General features: G+C 43.8%; 1 protein-coding gene across 1 annotated transcript in view; it reads left to right on the top strand.

Annotated features, from left to right (window-relative positions):
- Nucleotides 1–9,554: 9,554 nt before the first annotated feature.
- LOC115163187 (serine/threonine-protein kinase PAK 4) overlaps nt 9,555–15,156 on the top strand; it is a 32,400-nt gene continuing 26,798 nt past the window's right edge. Inside the window, exon 1 of the mRNA XM_029714862.1 lies at nt 9,555–9,713. The gene's annotated coding sequence lies outside the window, so the exon portion shown is untranslated. The remainder of the gene's footprint in view (nt 9,714–15,156) is intronic.

Below are 15,156 nucleotides of genomic sequence, written 5' to 3'. Positions count from 1 at the left end.
CCACAAAGTGAGTGTCCAGGCTTTTAGTTTATGATTTTGCTCAAGGGAGAATATTTTTTGTGTGATGCTTTTAAAGCTATTTCACCATCCACGAGACCAGAAATATTAAATAAATCTAACTTGATTTTTTTTTAATCAACAACCCTCATGGACGTCATTTTCATAGACGTCTGTGCGATAATCATAGGCAAATGCACCGATCATATTTCTGGGATGTAGGCTAACTGTTAAACTATAATCCAATTTATGTGCTTTTATAGCTTTTCACCCGCCCTATTTGATCCCATTAAATTGTAAACTGTTCTGCATAGCTGGTGCGCTCCTGACGCCCCGTCCTGTTCATAGAGAGGGTTAATTAAAGCATCGTCCCACTAGGAGCAGTGACAGCGTTTCCACAAACCTGACTTGAAGGGGAAAGAGAATTTGGAGGCTTTGGACACTGATAAAGAACCAGACTACATTCGACGCCAGAAAAAAGGATATAACAATTGCAGGATGAAAGCCAACAAACAAGTTACCACCGTGAAGCAGAACGGGAACATGAACAGAAGGCCGAGCTATCCGGGCGACCAGCGGGTGAAGCATGCCAACTTAACCACAAAGATTTGGGTTAAAGTGGCGATGGCGATTGCTTATTTTCTATGCGTGTCAATAGCTGCCTTTATTCTGGCAATCTACTATGTGTTCTTTTGGAGTCCGGATCCTGTCAATAGCCCGGCATCTGACAATGTCACCATCCCGGCATTAACCAACAACACAACGTGCCAGCCGAGGTTATGACTGCGTTAGATCGGTAGGCTATCCTCCGCGGTGATAGCCCGCGCAATGGTTGAGACTTTTTAGATCCGCTGTAGGACAGACCCCTGGAGAGAACACAGGCACACGCAGCAATGGTGTACCGCGACAGAGGGGATAGCATGACATTATTTGAAGAAGGATATTGGGATTTTTGCAGCAGTCCGCTGAACTATTCAGGTTAGCCTACCGAGGAATCAAATGATAGTTTGACAACCGAAACACGTGTGATTGCCTGTAGCTTTTCGGATGCAGAGGGATGGACATTTAATCAGTTAACCCATCCACTCAGATTCTCTCTGTTACAATAGACATGTAAAGACAGTTTAGCACGTAACTCCAGATAAATAGTTAACCTACAGTGAAACTGTCACCGGTAACAAACCCCTATAGAGTATCTGTTTTCTATGATGTGGCACTGTACCCCCCACCCCATTGTACTATTTAAATAGGTGGTATAACGTGACAGTTTTAACTTTTTTTCATTTATAGACAACATTTAGTTTCTAAGTACATAATAAACATTCACAATGTATGTTTGAATTTTATGATTGTGTGTAATATATTCTCAAACAACAGTCATTTAGAATCAGGCAGATGCATCCTTTGTTACTGTTCCATGGATAACAGGCACACTACATCTGCCTCTGTATTTTAACGAGGCAAGCGTCTCCTACGATCCTCCATGCTTCATTGTTCACAATATTGATGAAAGAGTGCAGTTTGTCCTCTAAGGGCCCCAGGTGCTTCTAAACTCATCTTGATGTCCAATTTTCCTCATTGTGTGTCTATCTTTCTTTGTTTAATCAAACCTCAGTTGGTATATTGCCAAGAGAAGTAAACACTTAGCAGCGGGATAGTAGTAGGCTATCAAACATCACGACAGTAGCTATGATTGACAATTATTGTTACCATTGAACAGTCGCTGTGCCTCGCTATACTCTCTCCCTATGTCTCGGGGGCATATGGGTGAAGCGGGAGAGAGCTGCAACACTCCATTCAATAATTAAATTGCAGGGGAAGTTGTCAGGACCCGTTCCTTCTCCCTAGCTGCCTTTGCTTCCATCTCCTCTCTCCGAGGCGAGACCCATGTATGACTCAGCATGTCACGCTTTTTCAGCAGCTGTGATGTGATGGCTCCTATAAAAACCTTTAAATTGACAACTTTTTTTTTACCAAACTTTTGACTAAGCAAGGTGGGAACTGGGAAGGTGCGGACAATCCTGAAAGAAGATGACAGAGGTAAGAAGGGAACTGAGGCACCTATGTGAGCTGGATCAGACTGGATCTGACTCCTTCAAGGCTGTCTGCAGACATGCTTCCTGCAATCAGGATCAGCTCTATTGGAGTTCTGCCTTCTGTGTAGGGATATAAATATTAACCACACTGCTGTACTTGATATTAAAATGTACACTGTACAGTGCTGATTTGAAAATGACATTGGTGCTCTACAATGCCATGGGATCCTACCATGGTAGCACTATGCCCTAATGTTCTCTCATTACATCCACTGCAAACAAGATTGGACATTTTCCCTGTCTCCGTAACTGCTATTGTTTAATTTCCACAATAAATGGTGCAATTTCCTCAAAGTTCTTAGTTTGATTTTGGGGAATTCTCTTGATAACAATATCCACTCCGGATTCAAGACCGTTGGCCCAATGGAAATTCAATAAGTTCAAGTCATTAGAAACGTAGAATTGTCTTTATTATCTATCATTTTGTTATCAATTAATAGAAGAACAGCATAAAAATAATAACACAGAATTGCATTTGTTGTGCTCTAATAGAACACTGTAAATGATTAATAAGAATATTCCATTACAGTTTAGAAAATGTGTAAAATGTGTGAAGTCATAATTTGCAACCATTTCCCGTTCAAAACAATTTAAATGAGGGAGAAGATACCTATTTCACCACTAGGGGTCAGTATTATATAAAAGGTCAGTGTTATATAAAAGTACGTGAACTATCATATCATGTCAGTCTTCCGTTCCTATCTGAACCACTGTATCTGTTGTCCTTGGTGACCTTCCAAAAATAATTATATACTAATATATCCAGTTGCAGTTGGACATTAATATTTTATTTTGACTACAAAATATGGTGAATAAAATATCAGTGTTTGCAACGTAACGGAAGCACACAATTAACATGGTATACAGTTGAATTCGGAAGTTTACATACACTTAGGTTGGAGTCATTAAAACAAATTTTCTCGTTAACAAACTATAGTTTTGGCAAGTCGGTTAGGACATCTACTTTGTGAATGACACAAGTCATTTTTCAAACAATTGTTTACAGACAGATTATTTCACTTATAATTCACTGTATCACAATTCCAGTGAGTCAGAAGTTTACATTACACTAAATTGACTGTGTCTTTAAACAGCTTGGAGAATTCCAGAAAATTATGTCATGGCTTTAGAAGCTTCTGATTGGCTAATTTACATCATTTGAGTCAATTGGAGGTGTAGCTGTGGATGTATTTCAAGGCCTATCTTCAAACTCAGTGCCTCTTTGCTTGACATCATGGGAAAATCAAAAGAAATCTGCCAAGACTTCAGAAAAGAAATTGCAGACCTCCACAAGTCTGGTTCATCCTTGGGAGCAATTTCCAAACGCCTGAAGGTACCACGTTCATCTGTACAAACAATAGTACGCAAGTATAAACACCATGGGACCACGCAGTCGTCATACCGCTCAGGAAGGAGACGCATTCTGTCTCCTAGAGATGAACGTACTTTGGTGTGAAAGTGCAAATCAATCCCAGAACAACAGCAAAGGACCTTGCGAAGGTGCTGGAGGAAACCGGTACAAAAGTATCTATATCCACAGTAAAATGAGTCCTATATCGACATAACCTGAAAGGCCACTCAGCAAGAAAGAAGCCACTGCTCCAAAACCGCCATAAAAAAGCCAGACTGCAGTTTGCAACTGCACATGGGGACAAAGATCATACTTTTTGGAGAAATGTTCTCTGGTCTGATGAAACAAAAATATAACTATTTGGCCATCGTTATGTTTGGAGGAAAAAGGGTGAGGCTTGCAAGACGAAGACCACCATCCCGTGAAGCACAGGGGTGGCAGCATCATGTTTACATACACTTAGGTTGCGGCAGGTAGCCTAGTGGTTAGAGCGCTGGACTAGTAACCGAAAGGTTGCAAGATTGAATCCCCGAGCTGACAAGGTAAAAATCTGTCATTCTGCCCCTGAACAAGGCAGTTAACCCATTGTTCCTAGGCTGTCATTGAGAATAAGAATTTGTTCTTAACTGACTTGCCTAGTTAAATAAAGGTTAAAATATATCTATATATATAATAATGTTGTGGGGGTGCTTTGCTGCAGGAGGGACTGGTGCACTTCACGAAATAGATGGCATCATGAGGAAGGAATATTATGTGGATATATTGAAGCAACGTCTCAAGACATCAGTCAGGAAGTTAATGCTTGGTTGCAAATGGGTCTTCCAAATGGACAATGACCCCAATCATACTTCCAAAGTTGTGGCAAAATGGCTTAAGGACAACAAAGTCAAGGTATTGGAGTGGCCATCACAAAGCCCTGACCTCAATCTTATAGAACATTTGTGGGCAGAACTGAAAAAGCATGTGTGAGCAAGGAGGCCAACAAACCTGATTCAGTTACACCAGCTCTGTCAGGAGGAATGGGCCAAAATTCACCCAACTTATTGTGGGAAGCTTGTGGAAGTCTACCCGAAACGTTTACCCCAAGTTAAACAATTTAAAGGCAATGCTACCAAATACTAATTGAGTGTACTTCTGTACTTCTGACCCACTGGGAATGTGATGAAAGAAATAAAAGCCTAAATAAATCATTCTCTCTACTATTATTCTGACATTTCACATTCTTAAAATAAAGTGGTGATCCTAACTGACCTAAGACAGGGAATTTTTACTAGGATTAAATGTCAGAAATTGTGAAAAACTGAGTTTAAATGTATTTGGCTAAGGTGTATGTAAACTTCCGACTTCAACTGTATTTGCTCATTTTCAGCAATCAATATTTGCTTGCTAGTTTTAATAATTAAAAGCTGCCTTTCTAACATTCTGTTAAGTACAAAACTAGATATTATAGTAACACAACTAAACAATTCACATGGACTACTCACATTATCTTGTTGGCATTCTAAAATCTCTTGGAGTGAATTGTTGTCAGCCAGTCTTCAGTCTGAGACTCTCTCGGTCTCAGTGTATTCCTCAGGAACCATCTTTTCCAGATCAGTGTCAAGACCCTTCCCTTTGGAAGTTCAACTCCGGGGATGTGTGGCGGCGGAGTCCTCGGAACACGTTACACCCAGACCTAGATCCTGAGTGACAGTAACGGTGACACTTTGCCTGCTGAGGGGGTCTGCTGTCTCTATCTCTGTTCACACCACACATCTCATTAGGCAGCCTGCATCGTTTGACCCTGTGAGGTCTCCCATACCCTGTTTGTAGAGAACCATCTGTCATCCTACTCCCAACATATCCCTCCTCTAGAAAGCACCATTTACATTTTTTACATTTTATTTCACCTTTATTTAACCAGGTAGGCTAGTTGAGAACAAGTTCTCATTTACAACTGCGACTTGGCCAAGATAAAGCAAAGCAGTGCGACACAAACAACAACACAGAGTTACACATGGAATAAACAAGCGTACAGTCAATAACACAATAGAAAAAAATAAAGTCTATATACAGTGTGTGCAAATGGCGTGAGGAGGTAAGGCAATAAATAGGCCATAGTAGCGAAGTAATTACAATTTAGCAAATGAACACTGGAGTGATAGATGAGCAGATGATGATGTGCAAGTAGAAATACTGGTGTGCAAAAGAGCAGAAAAGTAAATAAAAACAATATGGGGATGAGGTAGGTAGATTGGATGGGCTATTTACAGATGGGCTATGTACAGCTGCAGCGATTGGTTAGCTGCTCTGATAGCTGATGTTTAAAGTTAGTGAGGGAAATATAAGTCTCCAGCTTCAGCGATTTTTGCAATTAGTTCCAGTCATTGGCAACAGAGAACTGGAAGGAAAGGCGGCCAAAGGAGGTGTTGGCTTTGGGGATGACCAGTGAGATATACCTGCTGGAGCGCATGCTACGGGTGGGTGTTGTTATCGTGACCAGTGAGCTGAGATAAGGTGGAGCTTTACCTAGCATAGATGACCTGAAGCCAGTGGGTCTGGCGACTAATATGTAGCGAGGGCCAGCCGACTAGAGCATACAGGTCGCAGTGGTGGGAAGTATATGGGGCTTTGGTGACAAAACGGATGGCACTGTGATAGACTGCATCCAGTTTGCTGAGTAGAGTATTGGAAGCTATTTTGTAAATGACATCACCGAAGTCGAGGATCGGTAGGATAGTCAGTTTTACGAGGGTATGTTTGGCGGCGTGAGTGAAGGATGCTTTGTTGCAAAATCGGAAGCCGATTCTAGATTTAATTTTGGATTGGAGATGTTTAATATGAGTCTGGAAGGAGAGTGTACAGTCTAGCCAGACACCTAGGTATTTGTAGTTGTCCACATAGTCTAAGTCAGAACCGTCCAGAGTAGTGATGCTGGTCGGGCGGGCGGGTGCGGGCAGCGAGCGGTTGAAAAGCATGCATTTGGTTTTACTGGTGTTTAAGAGCAGTTGGAGGCCACAGAAGGAGTGTTGTATGGCATTGAAGCTCGTTTGGAGATTAGTTAACACAGTGTCCAAAGAAGGGCCAGATGTATACAGAATGGTGTCGTCTGCGTAGAGGTGGATCAGGGAATCACCCGCAGCAAGAGCGACATCATTGATATGTACAGAGAAAAGAGTCAGCCCGAGAATTGAACCCTGTGGTACCCCCATAAAGACTGCCAGAGCTCCGGACAATAGGCCCTTCGATTTGACGCACTGAACTCTGTCTGAGAAGTAGTTGGTGAACCAGGCGAGGCAGTCATTTGAGAAACCAAGGCTGTTGAGTCTGCCGATTAGAGTCGAAAGCCTTGGCTTCCGAATTTTTGGTGGCCTTCCTAAGCCAGAATTCAGACACGGCAAGGACATCAGGGTTGGCAGAGTGTGCTAAAGTAGTGAGTAAAACAAACTTAGGGAGGAGGCTTCTGATATTAACATGCATGAAACCAAGGCTTTTTTGGTTACAGAAGTCAACAAATGAGAGTGCCTGGGGACACGCAGGGCCTGGGTTAACCTCCACATCACCCGAGGAACAGAGGAGGAGTAGGATGAGGGTACGGCTAAAGACTATCAAAACTGGTCGTCTGGTGCGTTGGGGACAGAGAATAAAAGGAGCAGATTTTTGGCCGTGGTAGAATAGATTCAGGGCATAATGTGCAGACAGGGGTATGGTGGGGTGCGGGTACAGTGGAGGTAAGCCCAGGCACTGAGTGATGATGAGAGAGGTTGCATCTCTGGACGCGCTAGTTATGCTGGGTGAGGTCACCGCATGTGTGGGAGGTGGGACAAAGGAGGTGTCTGAGGCATGTTGAGTGGGACTCCACAGTAAACTAAAACAATGATAACTATCCTAAACAACAGTATGCAAGGCATATTGACATTTGAGAGAGACATAAAGCGAGGCATAAAGCAATCACAGGTGTTGATTGGGAGAGCTAGCTAAGACAACAACGGGTAAGACAACAACAGCTAATCAACTAAGACAACAACAACAGGTAAAATGTGTTGTGGGACTCCAAGACAGGTGGTGGAGGAAGACACATCTTGTAGAGGATTGAGTGTGGCTCTGGAGAGGTGTCAGTCAGAGGGATGTGAAGTCCAGGCCCAGCAGTGCTCAGCAGCACTCGTCTGGGTGTCATCCATTTCCAGGAGCTACCAGGGGGTTTGGTGGAGATGACCTCTGTGGGAGGCTGGTCAATACTATAAGAGTGTCCTCTCTTCAGCCAGCTAGAGATTAACCTACTCCTGGGCATTTCCCCTGAGCCCTGTGGTGATTGGTAGGGTTGGGAGTGGCAGACATACTCCTCTCTGGCTCCTGACTGGCAGAGCAGAGAGTTCTGGATGACCTGGTCAGTCAGTGTCTGGAGGAGCAGTGGGGACATAGCTGAACAAGTGGAGCAGTGGCCACGGCTCATTCCACTAACACACCCATCCCCAGGCTCCTCATCCAGGGAATAGGGGTTGCAAATCACATTGTCATCCAGGAGCAGGTCACCCACAGTGTTCTCACAGAGAAAGTAACCCATGTCTTTTGGTGGAGCACTCAGTCTGGACTAGAAAGAGCCACTACCTGACCCTTCAACATCTGCAGTCTCCATAAACTTTCTCTGCCCACCCTGTGCTCCAACTGCTGAGGGTCCATCCTCTGAGGGGTTCTCTTGGCTCTTCTTGACCCCCTCTACCCCTCCATGGAGATCTTCTAGTGAGTGACCATCATATTCCTCTTCCTCTCCCAGCAGCCATGTCTCTTCCCCCACAGCCTTCTCCCCCATCCCCTTCTCCCCCCTGCTCTTTAGATCTTTCACTAGGAACTTGACCACGGCACTGTGGCGACAGCGAGCAGCATAGGCGAGAGGCGTCCTCCCCTGGCTGTCTGAGCTGCCTGGGTGTGCCCCATGCAGGACCAGGAGGCGGACGGCATCCAAATGACCGCATTCGCTGGCCAGGCTGAGGGCGGTGCAACCTTTGTTGTCTCTACGGTCCACCTCCGCCCCACTAGCAAGGAGCAGCCTCAAGAAATGGGTGTTATCTGCAGTCCGTGGGAGTTTTGCAGCAGCCTGTCGCCAGCCCCTGCTGTTCGTCTATGGTGGCATTTACCGCAGCCTCACCCAGTGCAGCTAGGATGAAGTGGGCCATCTGGACCTTCACTTCTTCCATGGCCTGGAGGAAGATTCCCACGCCAGATCGCTGTTTGATCAGACCACCTGGTGCATCCATGGGCATCATGTCAGCAGGTGTGCCAAGGTGTGAAGAAGAGCTCAACACATTCACTCTCTTTCCATCAACACTCACTATAACATGCCAGAATGTGGTCAGTCTGTATTGCAATGTGCCCAATAACACATTGATTAGATGGAAAGACCCCCCAGCTGTCAACACTCTCCATTACTGTCCCTCTCTCCCTCTCTCTCTCCCTCTCTCTCTTTGTTCTCTCAAATATTTGATGCCAATGAGCCTTTAACCTTTTTTTTAACCCATGTAAATATATTCTAATACCGTCATCCTTTTGTGGGGCTGATGCTCTTTCTGGACCTTCTTTCAGTTTATTGGAGGTGGTATGTTGCTATGGTGACACTAAAAGCACATGACAGGTAGGCTCTTTGTATTTTGGTAAGGGGACCATGAGGGCGAGTTAAAGGGCTCACCTTCCATTATGTTGAGATGTAATATACCCAGGGCATTATATTGAGGTTTGTAGCATACCCTGGACTAAAAAGCATGTTCAGTGGTAATTCTCGATTGAACATGGTTTGTCCATAGAGTTGCATTTATGGGGTTACCCATAAAGCAACCATGCTCTACTCCCTAGTCATTACCCTCCTTTTAGTGTTAAACCAACTATGATTTTGGCAAGGTTAATAGTGACTGATGTCATATCAGTCAAATCAAATATATCAATAATTCAATCAATCAGAATGATTGAGTATGATAGGCAGCCGAAACGCGTCGGTTTTTTAAAAACATTGTTTCTATTGAACATGCCATACTAATAAAGGCATTTTAATCAATTATATGAAGAGTGCCATGGTCCTCCTTTCTTTTTGTATGATTGTATTGGTTACTACGGAGCTCGAGCGTGTAGTCGTCGCAGTTCCCCGGATGTAGTATTACCACCAGCAGCCTCAACATGGCGACAAGAAAGTGAGACTTCGTCTAATGTTACTGAATTTTGGGCAGCTTCTTTTATTAAGCGAATCAATAAACTATTTATCAATTTGCTGCCTTTTAAGCAGTGCACGAAGGACATTTAAGGTAATTATGACACTAATAATTTATTTCATTCATTCAGTTGCGCCTACTGTTAGCTATCTATCTTAACTAGCCAGCCCAAACTAAGTTAAGCTAGCTAGCTGGTTGCTACCATTAATACTAGCTAACAAGTGGCTAGCTAAAGTGAATTTGTTTGGATAGTTTGGCTAGTGAACCAAAAACGAACTTTTCTACAATAAGAGTACCTTTATGCAATAAAGTAATTCATGTTGGATCGGGAAACCCAGCTAACCCAGTAAAATGAGTCACGAGCTAACGTTAGGCTACTCTTTTATTGTAAAAATATAGCAGCTACTATAACTAGCAAGCAGCCAATAAGAACCTCTAACTTAGTTTAGTGAGCTGACAAATCCAACTGGTAAACTAACATTACCTTGGTTAAAGTTTGTTAGTAATCCACTGCTATAGCGAGAAACCTTGTACCTCAAATACTATAGCTGTTATGCTGAGAAACAATGCTTTTGCTAGCTACCTCTAACGATTCAAACACGCCCTAAAGTCTAGGGGAGCTAAGTGATGTGCGTTGTCTCTGCTGTAACGTTAGTGTAGTAGGACTAGGAGGAGCAATTACTTTGTTTGGAAAGTCAAGATTTGAGGTTCTAACCTTTGTTAGCTGCAGTCTAATCTAGCTATTTGCTCTACTGAATAATTCAGGCCTTGTATTATGGCCTTATGTAATGTCTTGTAAGTAGAACAGGTCTGCAGGTAGCCTAGGGGTTCAGAGCGTAGGTCGCTGGTTCCAATTCCCGAGCCGACTAGGTGAAAAATCTGTCTGTGCCCTTGAGCAAGGCACTTAACCTTAATTGCTCCATGGTCGCCATCAATAATGGCTGTTCCCTGGCCGTGACCCCACACCCCGACGGTGTCTCAGTGGGGTATGCAAAACAAATGTCTAATTCACACACAATACACATTTGTACATGTGTGACATAGGACAAATGTAAGCACTCACCTAATTATTATTTATTTGATCTATGAAATCCTGAACTCTAGCCCTGTACTGATCCTGTGCAGGTGTTGTTACATGTGGTCTGCCACTGCGAGGACGATCAGCTGTCCATCCTGTCTCCCTGTAGCGCTGTCTTAGGCGTCTTACAGTACGGACATTGCAATTTATTGCCCTGGCCACATCTGCAGTCCTCATGCCTCCGTGCAGCATGCCTAAGGCACATTCACACAGATGAGCAGGGACCCTAGGCATCTTTCTTTTGGTGTTTTTCAGAGTTAGTAGAAAGGCCTCTTTAGTGTCCTAAGTTTTCATAACTGACTTTAATTGCCTACCGTCTGTAAGCTGTTAGTGTCTTAACGACCGTTCCACAGGTGCATGTTCATTAATTGTTTATGGTTCATTGAACAAGCATGGGAAACAGTGTTTAAACCCTTTACAATGAAGATCTGTGAAGTTATTTGGATTTTGTACGAATTATCTTTGAAAGACAGGGTCCTGAAAAAGGGATGTTTCTTTTTTTGCTGAGTTTATATTCAAATGCCAGTATGCATTCTACAATCGGTGGAATAGGCGAAATATGATAACATAACAACTGATGGCATTAGCTAACCTCTGTAGCTAGCTAGCAAGCAACGCTAAAGGGATTGCAAACCGGTTAGCATAACTCTTGCCAAACACTTTTTTTTCTCTTCTAAATAATAGCTACCTGGGTAGCATTTATGATGCCAGCATACACATTCCTCACACATTACAATGAAAAGGTGCCTCTTGGTCCCAAAACACAGGTTTTCTGGAGACTTGTGGGAGGAGTGCTGATGATGTCGCCCACTGTATGCGCTTTCGGTAGCCTGATTTGCATCTAGACTGTGGAGAAGTCCGCACACAATGCATCCCTGACCACCTCCTGAAATGGTCAGCCGGATCTGAACACAATCAGACCACAAAGCGCCTTTTTGAATCTATACCAGTCTTTTTAATGCGATTTTCGTATTCTGATAGCAGAAGTTGCATGTAAGTGTCAAGTGTAGACACAACCCCCCCCCTCTTTTTCCATCCTTACTTTCAGAGACTTAGCAGCTGATAAGTGTATAGTGCTGGTGTGACAGGGTGCAAGTAAGCAGGGTTGTGCGATCAGTGCCGGGCACTCCACACATTCCTGGCATGTCTGAGTGCTGCTGAGGGTCACACAGACAGAACCCCTGCACTCTACCCACGCAAAGACCTACACTACACCCAGTCACCCCCAAGAACTCAATCTGTAGCACCACGCCATCTCTGTTTGTTAGGGATGGGTGTTCGAGATCAACAGACACAGTGATAAGCTGTAAGGTGTTTTGGAATAGTCATGACTAGTGTGCTCCACCACCTAGGCTATGTGTCAAGTTATTAAGCTCTTCAGTTTTGTGCTGTTAGGACATCAACAGGGTATCTACATACTGCCCAGAAACAGACTCGTTGTTTTAGTTTGTTCACCGACAACCGCTGTGATAGGTGGCTATTTATCACGTTATTTAACACGTTTCTGATAAGCATTTTTGTGTGGCATAGGCTAATTTTGCCCCATGAATTCTGAGAGTTTGGCAAGGAAGCGAATAAAATAGGAAGCAAATTCTAGGACGCCCGGCCTATGCTTTCGCTGGTGGTCAGTAGAAAAGCTGTTTTATTACTGCTCTGTGCTCACAGATGTATTTTTTGGTGGTGGTTATTCAGAGAACTCCATGTCCAGACCATTCAGGTCACCGATAGTTAGGCTTACAATAGTAACTCTCTTTCTAACAGGAGGCTTCAATTAGCCCCGTCTCTCATTTCCCTTTTTTCTGCCTGCATAAATCCCCTTTTCGTAGAGAGCGGAGTGGTGCAGCAGCGTGGGGTTGTAGTGGAGACACCCTAGATCAGAGGCTGCAGCCACACTGGGTTCACATGATCACGGGCGGCATGTTGTCGTTCTTTTGATCTGAGCCCTACGGTTGCCTCCATAGGGGAGAAAAACACAGCTGTATAAATCAGACAGAGAAATAGGAGGCATCAGTTGCCTCTAGTGCTGATTTATATAGGACGCCCTATGCGCTTTCATTGGTCGCGTTTGTAGACCACTTACGAACGTGTGGATGAGCTAAACCTGAACATGTAGGGCATAGACTAGGCCCAAAACCAGACTTTCAGCGTATGTACAGATGTTAATGGCCATTATGTGTGACATCTTCTCATCATTTTAGCTACCAAAGTAATGTAGGCTAGCCTATAATGTGGTGTTTAGTTTTTTTCCCTACTTGCTAATCCAGACCCTGTAGGCCTACTTACAGTGCATTCGAAAAGTATTCAGACCCCTTGACTGTTTTCACATTTTCTTACGTTACAGCCTTATTCTAAAAGTATTTTTTCTTCATCAATCTACACACAGTACCTCAATGCCAAAGCAAAAACATATTTGACATTTTTGCAAATGTTATAAAAAAAATGTAACTGAAATATGACATTTACATAAGTATTCAGACCCTTAACTCAGTACTTTGAAGCACATTTGGCAGTGATTACACCCTCTAGTCTTCTTGGCACACCTGAACTTGGAGTTTCTCCCATTCTTCTCTGCAGATCCTCTCAAGCTCTGTAAGGCTGGCTGGGTAGTGTGGCTACACAGCTGTTTTCAGCTCTCTCCAGAGATGTCCGATCAGGTTCAAGTCCAGGCTCTGGCTGGGCAACTCAAAGATATTCAGAGACTTGTCCTGAAGCCACTTTTGCTTTGTCTTGGCTGTGTGCTTAGGGTCGTTGTCCTGTTGGAAGGTGAACCTTTGCCCCAGTCTGAGGTCCTGAGCACTCTGGAGCAGGTTTTCATCAAGGATCTCTCTGTACTTTGCTCTGTTCATCTTTCCCTCGATCATGACTAGTCTCCCAGTCCCTGCCGCTGAAAAACATCCCCACAGCATGATGCTGCAACCCATGCTTCACTGTATGGATGGTGCCAGGTTTCCTCCAGACGTGACGCTTGGCATTCAGGCCAAAGAGTTCAATCTTGGTTTCATCAGCTCAGAGATGGTTGTCCTTCTGGAAGGTTCTCCCATCTTCACAGAGGACCTCTGGAGCACTGTCAGTGACCAATGGGTTCTTGGTCACCTCCCTGACCAAGGCCCTTCTCCCCTGATTGCTCAGTTTGTCCGGGCGGCCAGCTCTAGGAAGAGTCTCTTGGTGGTTTCAAACTTCTTCCATTTAAAAATAATGAATGCCACTTTGTTCTCGGGTCCTTCAATACTGCAGAAATGTTTTGTTATCCTTCTCCAGATCTGTGCCTCGACCCAATCCTGTCTCGGAGCTTTACAGACAATTCCTTCGACCCCATGGCTTGGTTTTTGCTCTGACATGCACTGTCAACTGTGGGACCTTACATAGACAGGTGTGTGCCTTCCAAAATCATGTCAATCAATTGAATTTACCACAGGTGGACTCAAATCAAGTTGTAGGAGGATCAATGGAAACAGGATGCACCTGAGCTCAATATCAAGTCTCATAGCAAAGGGTCTGAATATTTATGTAAATAAGGTTTTTCTGATTTTTTGGGGGGGAAAATGGTTTTCGCTTTGTCATTATGGGGTGTTGTGTGTAGATTGAGGGGGAAAATGTATTTTATCAATTTTAGAATAAGGCTTTAACGTACCAAAATGTGTAAATAGTCAAGGAGTCTGAATACCTTCTGAATGCACTATTTCATATTTTTTAGGGGCCCTCTCCCTCTCTGCCCCTGGCGAAAGGTGGAATCAGCTTTTCATTTGAAGGGCTTTAGCACAGCTACTGCTATTTTCACAGCATGCCTCACTATTTGGCTATAAAAATGCTTTCATCTGCCCTTGACCCAGGGAGGCGCCTCACTTTGCAACTTTCAACTAGATGGAGTCTATCCTTTGTTCAGTCTTTAACTCACTTTCTCTCTTTGATTTTATAAAACACAGAATCTAATGGACTTTCTCATCAGTAGCGCTTTTCTCTCTCCCTCGCTTGCACATTCCTGTCTCGCTTTCTCTTTCACTGAGTCCTACCTCACTCTCTTCGGAGCAACTTAGTCTCACTGAGTGGAGAGTGACCAGAGAATATTATGCTGTAGTCCTGAATATGTGGAGTAGACTGGTCATCTCTTCAGCCCTCGCTTCACATTCTCATACTCCTGCATTTCAGTTTCACATTGCCTTTAACCAGTGATTGTAGCTGGCTAGCATTGTTTTCAGACAAAGCTGATGTCACTCTGTGGATAACCGTGATATCATCATGAATCTCTTGTCATCTATGTCTCTTAAACAAAGCCCTCTCTGTGTAGGTCAGCCTGACTGTAATATAGGCTCAGTGTAGTAGACTATAGGCTACACACAGTGCAGTGAATTGTTTGCAATGTATAATCGTTTCAATCGGAGAGGTCCACAATCAAGCCAGGACCTGCTTCCCTGGCAATAGAAAGGTCTTGTGTACACAGCTTGGCAGGGGATTGTGGGT

The sequence above is a fragment of the Salmo trutta genome, chromosome 26 (assembly GCF_901001165.1).
Source record: "Salmo trutta chromosome 26, fSalTru1.1, whole genome shotgun sequence".
NCBI lineage: Eukaryota > Metazoa > Chordata > Actinopteri > Salmoniformes > Salmonidae > Salmo > Salmo trutta.
This window is presented reverse-complemented; position numbering and strand designations above follow the sequence as displayed.